Source organism: Tamandua tetradactyla, chromosome 8, assembly GCF_023851605.1.
Source record: "Tamandua tetradactyla isolate mTamTet1 chromosome 8, mTamTet1.pri, whole genome shotgun sequence".
In the NCBI taxonomy this organism is placed as follows: domain Eukaryota; kingdom Metazoa; phylum Chordata; class Mammalia; order Pilosa; family Myrmecophagidae; genus Tamandua; species Tamandua tetradactyla.
In genome coordinates, this window is record NC_135334.1 from 23,425,401 (window position 1) to 23,440,763 (window position 15,363).

Here is a 15,363-nt window from a genome sequence, read left to right on the forward strand (position 1 = left end):
AGTAGGGCATGAGATCTTGTAGGTTTGTCCAGAGTGATGTCCCAATAAATGCCAGAGTGATTTGAACTGTGAATAAAAAAGTACTTGCAAAGTCCCCTTGGAGGAATGGTGAGAAAGGGGGAAAATTCAATTTTCCCATGTGGAGAATTTCTGATATTCTCACAAGCAGTGGAGACAACCAAGGTAACAGGCTGAGCCCTCAATCTTGGGGTTTGTTCATATGAAACTTAACCCCGCAAAGGATAGCCTAAGCCTACTTAAAATTAGGCCTAAGAGTCACCCCCAGAGAACCTCTTTCATGCTCAGATGTGGTCTCTCTCTCTCAGCCAAAAGAACAACCAAACTCACTGCCCTCCCCCTCTCTCCGTGGGACAAGACTCCCAGGGGTGTAAGCCTTCCTGGCAACGTGGGACAGAAATCCTAGAATGAACTGGGACTCAGCATTCAGGGGATTGAGAAAACCTTCTCAACCAAAAGGGGGAAGAGAGAAATGAGACAAAATGAAGTGTCAATGGCTGAGAGATTCCAAACAGAGTCAAGAGGTTATCCTGGAGATTATTCTTATGCAATATATAGATATCACCTTTTTAGTTAAGGCATAACAGAGAGGCTGGAGGAAACTGCCTGAAAATGTAGAGATGTGTTCCAGTAGACATGTTTCTTGAAGATGATTGTCTAATGATATAGCTTTCACAATGTGACTGTGTGATTGTGAAAACCTTGTGTCTGATGCTCCTTTTATCTACCTTATGGATAGATGAGTAAAACATATGGATTAAAAATAAATAAATAATAGGGGGAACAAGTGTTAAAATAAATTTAGTAGATTGAAATGCTACTGATCAATGAAAGGGAGGGGTAAGGGGTATGGTATGTATGAATTTTTTTGTTTTCTTTTTATTTCTTTTTCTGAATTGATGCAAATGTTCTTAGAAATGATCATGATATGGTTAAGAAATGGGGAAAATTCGGCTTCCCCAAGTTGAATTCTTGATATTCTCACAGGCAGTGTGGACAGCCAAAGCTATAGGCTGAGTCCCCCAGTCTTGGGGTTTGTTCATATGAAACTTAACCCAACAGAGGATGGGTCAAGCCTGCTTGAAATTGGGCCTAGGAGTCACCCCCAAGAGAACCTCTTTTGTTGCTCAGATGTGGCCTCTCTCTCCAGCCAACACAACAAGCAAGCTCACCACCCTCCCCGTCTACATGGGACATGACTCCCAGGGTTGTGTACCTTCCTGGCAACGTGGGACAGAAATCTTAGAATGAGCTGAGACTCAGCATCAAGGGACTGAGAAATCCTTCTCAAACAAAAGGGGAAAGAGTGAAATGAGACAAAGTGTCAATGGCTGAGAGATTCCAAACAGAGTCGAGAGGTTATCCTGGAGGTTATTCTTATGCATTAAATAGATATCACGTTGTTAGTCAAGAGGTAATGGAGAGGCTGGAGGGAACTGCCTGAAAATGTAGAGCTGTGCTCCAATAGTCATGTTTCTTGAAGATGATTGTATAATGATATAGCTTTCACAATGTGACTGTGTGATTGTGAAAACCTTGTGTCTGATGCTTCTTCTGTCTACCTTGTCGACAGATGAGTAGAACATATGGAATAAAAATAAATAATGGGAACAGATGTTAAAATAAATTTGGTTTGAAATGCTAGTGATCAGTGAGAGGAAGGGGTAAGAGGTATGGTGTGTATGGATTTTTTTCTGTTTTCATTTTATTTCTTTTTCTGAATGAATGGAGATGATCATGATGACGAATATGCAACTATGCGATGTTATTGTGAATTACTGATTATATATGTAGAACAGAATGATCAAAAAAAGTTAAAAAAAGAAATGATCATGATGATGAATATACAACTATGTGATAAAAAAAGAATGTTCATATTGTATGTTGATTGGTTTTATTAATAAATTTTTTTTAAATGTAAAAAAATAAAAATAGATGTGTATAGGGAAAAAAACAATAGTCTATATTTCAACAGCATGGTCTATATTTAACAGGAAGATAAGAACAGTACTACAGCAATACCAAGGGTAAATAATTGGGGGTTAAGGACAAGAGTTAAGGGGAGCACTGGATTTTCTAATTGGTGAGGGTATGTTTATCAGTTATTTTTCTCTTTGGAGCAATGAAAATTGTCTAAAATCAAGAGTGCTGATGATTGTACATTTAAGTGAGGATAATGTTCAGACATGAATTATTGACTATGGACATTAATACATGATGCCCAATGGATGGAGGTGGCTGAAGGATACATTGACTGAGAAACAGAATGGCAAACTGTGGGGTACACATATGATTGAATATTGTGCAGCTACAGAAAGGAACGAAGGTGTGAGATATGCAACAAGGTGAATGAAGCTTGGTGACATTACAGGATGCAAAATAAGCCAGAAACAAGGGAATACACATTGTATGGTCTCTTCTAAACAGTATCTATAAGAAAATTAGGGCCTAGATTGCAAGCTCTTAAAGCAATCACATTTAGCCCAGAGATGTTAATGTTATTTCTAGATTTTGAGATGTTGTGCTATATATGTATAACCTAGTATCTCCCTGGATCTTTGGCTACCTGTGTGACACCTAAAACACAGAGTTGGAGCTCTGCAGATCTAAAAGTCAGCATTGCAACATACAACAACTTTTAAAGAAACCAAAAAAGAGATCAGGCTTCAATTAGAGGTAAGAATGAAGCTGACTGAGTTGGGACTAAGTTAAATCAGAATACAGGTGTAAGGAAGAAACTGTTTATATTTTAGAACTTTACCTATGGTATAAGACCAAAGGAAGAGAGGTTTGTTTTGTCCAAAACCTAAATTTTCTATAGCACATAATCTAACAACAACCTGTTGGGATAGCTCATCTAAAGAACCCAGACAGATGGAGCCCAGAATGGGAATGAGGGCTTGTAATTCAGTATAGTTTAATGTAATACGTGGGTACAGCCCAGAGTATGTTAGCAGTTAATTAAATAGTATTAGCAAAGTCCCTTGATGGAAGGGAGAAAAAGTATGGAACTATTAAGCTTTACCACGAGGGAAACCCCTGATATTGTCTCAAATATTAGGGACTCCAAAGTCAACAGGCCAAGCCCGATTTTTTTTTTCCCGAATCTATTTTCTTAAATATTTCTATTGACAAAAAAACATATATTCTTAACATACAAACAATGCATACATGCTGTACAATCAATGACTCACAATATCGTCACATAGTTGTGTATTCATCACCACGTTCTTTTTTTTGAACATCTGCATCACTTCAGAAAAATAAATAAAAAAGAAAAAACTCATACATACCATTCCTCTTATCCCTCCTACTCATTGACTACTAGGTACTTCCATCTACCCAATTTATTTTAACCTTTGTTCCCTCCTATTACTTATTTTTTAACCATATTTTTTACATATCTGTCCATACCCTAGAAAAAAGGAGCATTAGATAAAAGGCTTTCACATTCACACAGTCACACTGTAAAAGCTATAACATTATACAATCATCTTCAAGAAACATGGCTCCTGGAACGCAGCTCTACATTTTCAGGCACTTCCCTCTCCAGCCATTCCAATATGCCATAAACTAAATATCTATATAATATGGAAGAATAACCTCCAGGATAACCTCTTGACTGCAACCTCTTGACTGTTTGAAATCTCTCAGCCACTGACACTTCATTTTGTCTCATTTCTCTCTTTCTCCTTTTGGTCGAGACGGTTTTCTCAATCTCTTGATGGCAGCTGCCAGCTCATCCCAGGATTTCTGTCCCACGCTGACAGGGAAGTTTACACCCCTGGGAGTCGTGTCCCACACAGGAGGGAGGGCAGTGAGTTCACTGCTGTGTTGGTTTAGAGAGAGGCCACATCTGAGCAAAACAAAGAGGTTCTCTGGGGGTGACTCTTAGGCCTAATTTTAAGTAGGCATAGCCTATCCTTTGCAGGCAAAGTTTCCCAGGTGCAAACCCCAAGTTGAGGGCTCAACCTATTGATTTGGTTGTCCCTACTTGTTGAACGAATATCAGGAATTCTCCAAATAGGAAAACTGAATATATCCCCTTTTCTCCCCATTGCCCCAAGAGCACTTCACAAATACTTCTTTATTCACTGTCCAGATCACACTGGGATTTATCAGGGCATCACACTAACCTGAACCAACCAACAAAATCTCATGCCCTATTCAAAATTCATTGTACTTGTGGTATTAACTAAACTGACCATACAAGTTAAATTATGAAATGCACTACCCAAAAATATAAAATTTCCACCAAATAAACATCCCTCTCTTTAGTCTCACACAGAACTTGAAGTTTTAAAATATAGACGATACCATTCTTTACCAGATCTTCTGATATACCTTAGTCTATCCAGATCAACTTCATTCATATCTCTTCTTGATGTCTGATCATTTTTTCAACTTTTTAAACAGTTCCTGTATTGGATACTACTGACTTTCATAACTTCAGAGTTCTAACTCTGAGTCTCAGGTGTCACATAAATACCCGAAGGTTCTGGGAAAGACCATGTTATATTCAAACAGCTCAGTATCTCAGAATTTAGAATTAACAGTTACACCTCCTGAATTTATGTGACTGCTGTAGGAGCTTACAATCTAGGACCCTTTACAAAAATCCCCAACCTGATAACCCATGCTCTCAACTTTAGTTCACCAAATTTTTATATTACACTTAGTCCATATGACTGAGGCATGATATTTGTCTTTTTATTCCTGACACTTATTCAACCTACATCTTTTAAGTTTCATTCATCTAGGTGCATGCCTCATTTTTATTCCTTCTTAAGGCCTCTCAGTAGTCCATTATATGTATACACCACAGTTTTCCCTTCCATTCCTCAATCGTTATACCCTTAGGCTACCTCCATTCATTACGGATCCGGAACACTGCCACCACAACAGCAGAGTGCAAATGTCCATTCCTGTTCCTATACTCAGTTCCTCAGGTATATACTGAGCAACGGGGTTTCAGGATCATATGGCAAACCCACTCCTAGCCTCCTGTGGAACTATCACACTGCCCTCTAAGGAGATAGACCACTCATTTCCCTACCAGCAATGGGCAGGTACATCTCTTTCTACACATTTCCCCTAGCATTTATTTCTCATTGTTCATTTTTAAAGTTTCATTCAAACATCATACAATCCAGTCTAATTGTATAGACACGCCTTAGCCACTATCCTCTATCTGAAGACATCTCCTTTTCTTCCACAAGGAATCCATACCCCTTTCCCAATCCCCCCGCCTGTTGACATTTAGTTTTGACATAATGCCTTTGTTACATTCAGTGGAAGCATATAACAATGTTACTGTTGACTACAGACCCTAGCTTATATTGACTGTACTTTTTCCCATATACTGTATATTTTCAATACCCTGTAATACTGACATCCATTTGTTCTCCCTGATGCAAAAACATTTTTTTAATTTATATATTTAATCACCATCAATGTACACTCTAGCAAGCCCCTGATCTTGAGGCTTGCTTTTGTGCTTATTTCTGCAGTGAAGAATCTAAGCCTACCTATAGTTACAACCATAAGTTACTTTCAGAAAACCTCATTTGTTGCTCAAATGTGACCTCTCTCTATGCCCAACTCTGCAAGGAAAATCACGGGACATGACATTCAGGGGTGGAAGTATCCCTGGCAACGTTCCTGACATGATGCCCAGAGATGACCTGGCCTAGTACCAAGGGATTGACAACAACTTCCTGACCAAAAAGGGGGAAAAGAAAGGTAACAAAATAAGGTATCAGTGGCTAAGAGAGCTCAAATAGAGTTGAGAGGCTATTCTGGAGGCTACTCTGACAGAAGATTTAGAGTTAGATATTGCTAACTACCACGCTTTGAAAAACTCCAACCAAAATCATCCTGCTGTTAACCCTAAAGAATACCTAGGGCTCTCTCTGAGACTCTGCAAAAGTTTCACATACTAAGAATATTCTCCAAGACAAAATGATGTCCTGAAGCACATGACAAGATGGATGAGCCTTGAGGACATAATGCTGAGTGAAATAAGCCAGACACAAAAGGATAGATACTGTATGATTCCACTCTTATGATCATGGTAAAGGTAAAATCAGAGGCTTAAAATACAGAATACAAGGGACTTAGAAATACATAGAAGCTAGAGATGTGTGATCAGTTAGCTAACGAGATTGAATTCCAATGCAAGGAATAGATAGAAGTGAAAGCAGTTCTCTAGTGAGTCTATAAGTAATATTACCATACTGAAGATGAACAAGATTGAAAGGGGTGGTATAGACCCATGTGTCCAATTGATTAACACTAGAAATATGAACTAGTTCTTGCAAGCACTACTTCAAAGGTATGATTCGAATTGATGCAAATGTTCTAAGAAATGATGAATATGCAACTATGTGATGATATTGAGAATTACTGAATATATATGTAGAACATAATTATATGTTAATGTTTTTGTTCTTAATTTTTTTAATTAATAAATAAATTTTTAAAAAAAAGGTATGATTTGTGTACAAAGGGTGTTTTAAGTCCAGGGCACAGGGGGAAAACTGCTATTGCATGCTATAGGCTGTGTTTAAAAGAAAAACATCAGCACTACCACAGCAACAGCAGACATAAATAATGGTGTGAGGGTCAAGAGTTAAGAGGAGGTTTAGATTTCCTATTTGGTGAGGGTGTGTTTACTGGTTATCATTCTCTTGGGAACAATGAAAGTATCTAAAATTGAGAGTGTTTATAGACTGTTGACTTTGGACATTATACATGATGCCTGATGAATGCAGGTAGCTGAAGGATGCACTTACTGAGAAGTAGACTGGTAAATGACGGTACATACATAAGATCAAATGCTGTGCTGCTACAAAAAGGAACAAACTCATGAGGCATGCAACAATGTGAATGAACGTGTGGGACATTTGGTAAAGCAAAAGAAGTCAGAAATAAAAGAACAATTATGGTATGGTCTCCTTTAGAAAGTACATATAAGAAAAAAGGGGCCTAGATTGTAAGCTCTTACAGAAGACACATTAGTCTGGAGTGGTAATTATTATTTCTGGATTTTGAGAGGCTATTTTATATATATATATAAAACTTGGTATTTAGAAATAAGAATGAAGTCGATCAGGTGGGGGTTAAATTCAGAACACAGGGGTAAGGAAGACATTGTCTTTATTTTAGAACCTCATCTACTCTTTGAGACCAAAGGAAGAAAGGTTTACTTGGTCTAGAACCTAAATTTTCTGTAGCACATAATCTAACTCAACTTATCTGTACAGTTCATTTCAACAATTGAAACACAGGGAGCCCAGAATAAGAAAGAGGTCCTTTAATCCTGTATAACTTATTGTAATACCTGGATACATCCTAGAGTATATTAAGCAGATAATCAAAAAGTATTGACAAAGTCCCTTGAGGAATGGGAGAAAAAATATGGAACTATTAAACTTTACCATCAGGGAATCCCCGATACTGTGTAAGACTTTAGGGACATCCAAATCAATAGGTCAAGCCCTCGATCTTGAGGCTTGCTCTTGCAGTGAAGCTTATGTAGACAGCAGAGAAGCTTAGCCTATCTAAAGGTTTGCCTAAGAGTTATTTCTGGAGGAACTCTTGTTGCTCAGATGTGGCCTCACTCTCTCTAAGCCCAACTCTGCAAACGAAATCATTGCCCTCCCCCCTACATGGGACATGATATCCAGGGATGAAGGTCTCCCTGGCAGTGTGGGAGATGACTCCCAGGGATGAATTCAGACCTGGCGTAGTGGGATCAACAATTCCATCCTGACCAAAAGGGAGAAAAGAAGTATAACTATTAAAGTATCAATGGCAGAGAGAGTTCAAATGCTCTGAAGGTTGCTCTCAAGCAAGCTTCAGTTAGACATTGCTACCTATCATAACTTGCCAACCCCTAACCAGGACCATTCAGCCAATTCTAAAGAATACCTAGGGCAATATATAAGATTCCACAACGGTTCCATGCATTAGAGTAACTTTCCAGAAACTTACAACCTCCAGATGGGTCCCTAGACCAGAAAAGTCCTGAAACCTAGGGGGCCGAGCCTCTCCAGAACATCAGATAGTTCCACTTTCTACTCCATATTAGTGACAGACCCTTTCAACATGAAAAAGTTAGAATGGCCATAGCCCAAACACCCCTAAAGAGAGGGACAGAAAGATCAAAAGTGATGGTAGAGTTATATAGAGAAGACAGGATTTAACAAATGAATATATTGCTAAATCATTAAATTGATATCTCTTTTAGTCTCCAGTATCTTAGAGTAGCAAGAAACAGAAACCTAAAGTTGTGGAATTGTGACCCATGCCAAACTCTGAAGTATGTTCTACAACTAACTGTGGTGCTGTGCTTCGAAATTTATAGCTTTTTTGTACATATATTATTTTTCACAAAAAGGAAAAAAAAGTCAATTGTGATGATAAAATATTTATTCCTTCTAGCCTCCTATATCCTGGAGCAGCTAGAAGGAAAAATCTGACAAGATCATATAGTAGTCCATGACAAACTCTGGAGTCTGTCCTGTAACTACTTGTTGAAGAGTGCTTTGAAAACAATTGCTTTTTTCTTTCTTTGCTTTGTATGTATGTTATATTATACAATAAAAAAGTTAAAAAAAAAAATATGGCAGGTAGAAAGATCAAAGGTAACAGTGGAGTTATACAGAGAAGTTCAGGTTTAACAAATGAGCACAAGTGCTGAATCATTGTTCTGATATTTCTTTTAGCCTCCAGCACCTTAGAGCAGCTAGAAATAAAAACCTAAAATTGTGGAATTATAATTCATTCCAAACTCTGAAATCTGTTCTACAACTAATTGTTATGATGTACTTTGAAATTTATTGCTTTTATATATATGTTATTTAAAGAGGAGTATAACAGAGAAGATAGGATTTAACAAATCAGTATAATTGCTGAATCATTATACCGATGTTTTTGTTAGTCTCCAGTAATTTGTTACTGCTCCAGTACTTGGAGCAGCTAGTAGTAAAAACCTAAAATTGTGGAATTATAATCCATAATAAACTCTGAAATCTGTCCTACAACTAATTATTGCAGTGTGCTGTGAAATTTATTGCATTTTTTTTTGTATACATGTTATTTTTCACAATAAAAAAGTTAAAAAAAGATAGTACTGTATGATTCCACTTTGAAGACCACGGTAAAGGTACAATCAGAGGCTTATAATATAGAATATAGGGGACCTAGAGATACATGGAAATTAGAGATGGGTGAACGGTTAGCTAATGTAGTTGAACTTAAATGTAAGGAGATAGAGGTAAAGGCGGTTCACTAGTGGGTCTACAAGTAATATACCATATTGATCGTGAACATGATTGAAAAGGGTTGTGTAGACCGATGTGTCCCATTGATTAACACTACAAATATAATTACGTTCTTGCATGAACTACTGCAAAGGTATGACTCTTATACAAAGCGTGTATAAATTCAGGGTATGGGGGAAAACTGCCATTGTCTGCTATGGGTTATGTTTAACAGGAACACATCAACAGTGACACAGATACAACGGGGTAAATAATGGAGGGAGATATAAGAGTCAAGAGGAGGTTTAGATTTTCTATTGTTGAGGGTGTTTACTGGTTATCTTTCTCTTGGGAACAATGAAAGTATCTAAAATTGACAGTATTGATGGACTGTTGACTTAAGACACGATACATGATGCCCAATGAATCGACCTGGCTGAAGGATGCACTGACTGAGAAGTAGATTGGCAAAAGATGGTGTATACATATCATTGAATATTGTGCTGTTACAAAAAGGAATGAAGTCGTGAGGCATGTAACAATGTGAATGAACATGTGGGACATTTGGTGAGGTAAATAACCAGAAACGAAAGAAGAAATATCGTATGGTCTCATTCAGAAAATGCTTATAAGAAAACAGGGGCCTAGATTGTAAGCTCTGATAGCAGTCACATTTAGTCCGAGTGGTAATAGTTATTTCTGGATTTGGAGAGGTGTTTTATACATGTATAACCTGGTATTTACACATAAGAACGAAACCAATCAAATCGGGATTAAAGTAATTCAAAATACAGGGGTAAAGCAGACAATGTCTGTATTATAGAACCTCATCTACTCTTTGAGACCAAAGGAAGAAAGGTTTATTTTGTCCATATCCTAAATTTTCTATAGCACATAATCTATCTCAACCTATCTAGATAAATCATTTAAACAATCCAAATACAAGGAGCCCAGATTAAAAATGAGAGCCTTTAATCCTGTATAGCTTAATGTAGTGCCTGGATACACCTCAGAGTATATTAGGCAGATAATCAAAAAGTATTGGCAAAGTCCCTTGAGGGATGGGAGAAAAATTATGAAACGGTTAAACTTTACCATCAGGGAAACCCTGGACACTGCCAAACATTAGGGACACCCAAATCAATAGAGCAAGCCCTTGATATTGAGGTTTGCTCTTGTGAAGCTTATATATGTAGCAGAGAAGCTTAGCCTACCTATAGGTATGCCTAAGAGTCACCTCTGGAGGACCTCTTTTGTTGCTCAGATATGGCCTCTCTCTCTAAGCCCAACTCTGCAAGTGAAACCACTGCTCTCCCCACTACATGGGACATGATATCCAGGGATGAAAGTCTCCCTGGCATCATGGGAGATGACTCCCAGGGAAGAGTCTGGCCCTGGCAGCATGGGATCAACAATTCCATCCTGACCAAAAGAATGGAAAAGAAGTGTAACAAATAAGGTGTCAGTGGTTGAGAGAGTTCAAATATAGTCAAGAAGCTACACTGGAGGTCAGTCTAATTCATGTTTCAGTTAGACATTGTCACCTATCATTACATGCCAGTCCCCAACCAAAACCATTCCTGCCAATCCTAAAGAATACCTAGGGCATTATATAAGATTCTACAAAGGTTCCATGTACTAGGGTAACCTTCTGGAAACCTACAACTTCCAGATGGGTCCCTGGACAAGATAAGTCCTGAAACCTAGAGGGGCCATCCTCTTCAGAACATCAGTTAGTTCCATCTCCCTACCTCATAACATGAAAAAGTTAGAATGGGCATAACCCAAATACCCCTAAAAAGTGGGAGAAAGATCAAAGGTGATGATGGAGTTATACAGAGAAGGTAGGGTTTAACAAACGAGTATGACTGCTGAATCATCATATTGATATTTCTTTTAGTCTCCAGTATCTCAGAGCAGCTAGAAGTAAAAACTTAAAATTATAAATTGTATCCTGTACCAAACTCTGAAATCTGTTCTACAACTAATTATTGCAATGTGCTTTGAAATTTATTGCTTTTTTGTATATATGTTATTTTTCACACAAAAAAAGTCAATTGTGATGATAAAAAAATATTTATTCCTTCTAGCCTCCAATGTTCTGGAGTAGCTAAAAGGAAAAATCTGAGATGACAGTATAGTAGCCCATGACAAACCATGTGATCTGAGTTTGTTGAAGAGTGCTTTGAAAACTACTGCTTCTTTCTTTTTTTTTTGTATTTATGTTATATTATACAATAAAAAAAAAAACATGAAGACATGGATGAATGTCCATGAGACAAGGATGCCCATTTCACCACTATTATTCAACAGTGTACTAGAAGTCCTCGTAGAGCAATCAAGCAGGAAAAAGAAATACAAGGCACCCAAATAAGAAAGGAAAAAGTAAAACTTTCAATACTTGCAGACGACATGATCTTATACTTGGAAAACCCTGAGACATCTACAACAAAGCTATCTGAGCTATTAAATTCAGCATAGTGGTGGCATACAAGATTAATGCACAAAATCAGTAACGTTTCTATATACTAGTAATGACCTAATCAAGAAAACAATTCCATTCACAATAGCAACTAAAGGAATCAAATATATAGAAATAAATGTAACCAGAGATATTAAAGACCTGTACACAGAAAACTACAAACTATTGCTAAAAGAAATCAAAAAAGACCTAAATAAGTGGAAAGACATTTGTGCTCATGAATAGGAAGGGTGAAATGTTAAGATGTCAATTCTACTCAAAATGATCTACAGATTCAATGAAATACCAATAAAAATTCCAACAGCTTACTCTGAAGACCTGGAAAAGCTATTTATCAAATTTATTTGGGTGGGAAAGAGACCTTGAATACCTAAAGATATCCTAAAAAAGAAGTGCAACTAAGCCAACACAGCAAGTGAACTCACTGCCCTCCCTGCTATGTGGGATATGACACCCAAGGGTGTAAATCTCCCTGGCAACATGAGACAGAACTCCTGGAATGAGTTGGAACCTGGAATTGTGGGATTGAGAAAATCTTCTTGACCAAAAGGAAGAAGAGAGAAATGAGACAAAATAAATTTTCAAAGGTTGAGAGATTTCAAACAGAGTCAAGAGGTTATCCTGGAGGTTATTCTTATGTATTATATAGGTATCCCTTTTTAGTTTATGGTGTATTAGAGTAGCTGGAGGGAAGTACCTGAACATGTTGAGCTGTGTTACAGTAACCTTGATTCCTAAAGACAGCGGTAAAATGATATAACTTTTACAACGTGACTATGTGATTGTGAAAACCTGGGGTTAGATGCTCCTTGTATCCAGGGTATAGACAAATGAGTAAAAAAAAAATACAGATAAGGGCAGTGCAACAGTGGCTCAGTGGCAGAATTCTCATCTGCCCTGCCAGAGACCCAGGTTCGCTTTCTGGTGTCTGCCCATGCCAAAAAAAATAAAACAGGATAAAAAATAAATAAATAATGGGGGGATAAGGAGTAAAATAAACTGGGTAGATTGAAATATTAGTGGTTAAGAGGATGGAAGGAGATTAGGGATATGGGATTTATGAGTTTTTTCTTTTTTCTTTTTATTTCTTTTTCTGGAGTGATGCAAATGTTCTAAAAACGATCATAGTGATGAAGACACAACTATGGGATGACATTGTGAGCCACTGGTTGTACATCATTTATAGACTGCATGTGTGTGAGGATTTCTCAATGAAAATATTAAAGGAGTACAAGGGTAGTTCAGTGGTAGAATTCTCCCTGCCATGCAGGAGACCTGGGTTCAATTTGCAGCCCATGCACTTCCCAAAACAAACAAATCAACAAAAACAAACAAAAATCCAATAAATGGTGCTGCAATAACGTGATATTCACATGGAAAAAGAATGAAATGTGACCCCCGCCATATAACATACAAAAACTACATACATTAAAAAAAGAAGAAGAAGAAGAGCGAAGGGCAAGGACTAATACTTTCTGACTTTAAAGCTTACTATAAAGCCAAAACAACATGCTACAGGTACAAAGACAGAAGTCTTTGGTTAAATGGACTCAATTAGAGAGTGCAGAGATACACCACCAAATTTATGGGCAACTGATCTTCAGTAAGGTTCCCAAATCCACTGAACTGGGACAGAACAGTCTTTCAACAAATGGTCATGGAAAAACTGGATATCAATAGTCAAAAGAATGAAAGAGGACCCCTACTGTATACCCTATACAAAAATTAATTTAAAATGAATTAAAGACCTAAACATAAGTGCCAGAACCAGAAAACTCCTCGAAGAAAATATAGGGAAATACCTTCAAGACCTAGTAATAGGAGGTAGCTTCTTAAACTTTACACCCAAAGCACAAGCAACAAAAGAAAAAAATTGATTAATGGGAACTCCTTAAAATCAAAAGCTTCTGAGCCTCAAAAGACTTTGTCGAAAAGGAAAAGAGGCAGCCAACTCAATGGTAGAAAATATTTGGAAACCACATATCAGAAAATGGTTTGCTATTCGGTGTACATAAAGAAATTATGTAGCTCAGCAATAAAAGACCAACTCAATTATAAAATGGGAAAAGGAATGAAAAGACATTTTTCGGAAGAGTAAATACAAATGGTTAAAAAGCACATGAAGGGGTGGTCAGCTTCATTAGTTATAAAAGGAATGCAAATCAAGACTGCAATGAGATATCACCTCACACCTATAAGAATGGCTGCTATTGAGCCCCCAGTCTTGGGGTTTGTTCATATGAAACTTAACCCCACAAAGGATAGGTCAAGCCTACTTAAAATTAGGCCCAAGAGTCACCCCCAAGAGGGCCTCTTCTGTTGCTCAGATGTGGCCCCTCTCTCCAGCCAACACAATGAGCAGTCTTACCACCCCACCTCTCTCTACGTGGGACATGACTCCCAGGGGTGTGGACCTTCCTGGCAACGTGGGACAGAGATCTTGGAATGAGCGGAGACTCAGCATCAAGGAATTGAGAAAAACCCTAGAATGAGCTGAGACTTAGCATCAAGGGATTGAGAAAACCTTCTCCACCAAAAGAGGGAAGAGGGAAATGAGACAAAGTGTCAATGGCTGAGAGATTCCAGAGTTGAGAGGTTATCCTGGAGGTTATTCTTACCCATCAAGTAGATTTCATCTTGTTATTCAAGATGTAATGGAGAGGCTGGAGGGAATTGCCTGAAAATGTAGAGCTGTGTTCCAGTAGGCATGTTTCTTGAGGATGACTGAAAAATTATACAGCTGTAACAATGTGACTGTGTGATTGTGAAAATCTTGTGTCTGATGCTCCTTTTATCTACCTTGTCAACAGACGAGTAGAACATATGGAATAAAAATAAATAATGGGAAGAAATGTTAAAATAAATTTAGTATGAAATGCTAGTGATCAATGAAGGCAAGGGGTAAGGGGTATGATAGGTATAATCTTTTTTTTCTTTCCTATGTTTGTTTCATTTCTTTTTCTATTGTCTTTTTGTTTCTTTTTCTGAATTAATGCAAATGTTCTAAGAAATGATGAATATGCAACTAGGTGATGATATTGTGAATTACTGATTATGTATGTTTTATTTTGTTTCTTATTTTTTAATTAATAAATAAATTTAAAAAAAAGTTAACTGCCTTTTCTCTGAAGAATTACGTTTTTAACGAAATAAATCCCCTTTTATTAAAAGCCAATCCATTTCTGGTGTGTTGCATTCCAGCAGCTAGCAAAAAAAAAAAAAAAGAATGGCTGCTATTAAACAAACAGAAAACTACGAATGTTAGAGAGGATGTAGAGAAACTGGAATACTTATTCACTGCCAGTGGGAATATATAATGGTATAGCTGCTGTGGAAGATAGTTTGGCAGTTCCTTAGAAAACTAAATATTGAGTTGCCCTACCTCACAATACCAATACACAGAATATACATAGAGGAGCTGAAAGCAGTGCCATGAACAGACATTTGCACACTGATGTTCATAGCAGCACTTTTCACAATTGCTAAAGGATAGAAACAATCCAAGTGCCCATCAACAGACAAGTGGATAAATAAAATGCGGTACATATATATGATGGATATATAAGATGAGGTCCCAAAACATATGACAACATGGAT

At 37.4% G+C, this 15,363-nt stretch overlaps 1 protein-coding gene across 5 annotated transcripts in view; it reads right to left on the minus strand.

Annotated features, from left to right (window-relative positions):
* Positions 1–15,363, minus strand: part of RNF214 (ring finger protein 214) — a 94,746-nt gene that overhangs the window by 63,787 nt on the left and 15,596 nt on the right. The window lies entirely within an intron of this gene.